The following is a 261-nucleotide window of genomic DNA, read 5'->3' as shown; positions in this document are numbered from 1 at the left end:
CCAAAACAGAGTTGCCTTGTATAATAGCTTAGTAGTTTATCACTCTCTATTATTAGAATTCTTACACGCTTAACAGTTACATCGCAGAAAAAGAGATTACGAACACTTTTTACGCGCTCGATCAGTAAAATTGATAAGTATACGATCAATGCAAAATTACTCTTCTTAATCGTACGATAGTTAATCATAATTAAAGATAATCGTAATGCAGCAATAGACGGGTGGCGGGCAGCGATTGAGGAAAGGGAAATGATATCGTTA

Source organism: Apis dorsata, unplaced genomic scaffold, assembly GCF_000469605.1.
Source record: "Apis dorsata unplaced genomic scaffold, Apis dorsata 1.3 scaffold_68, whole genome shotgun sequence".
NCBI classification, from domain to species: domain Eukaryota; kingdom Metazoa; phylum Arthropoda; class Insecta; order Hymenoptera; family Apidae; genus Apis; species Apis dorsata.
This window is presented reverse-complemented; position numbering follows the sequence as displayed.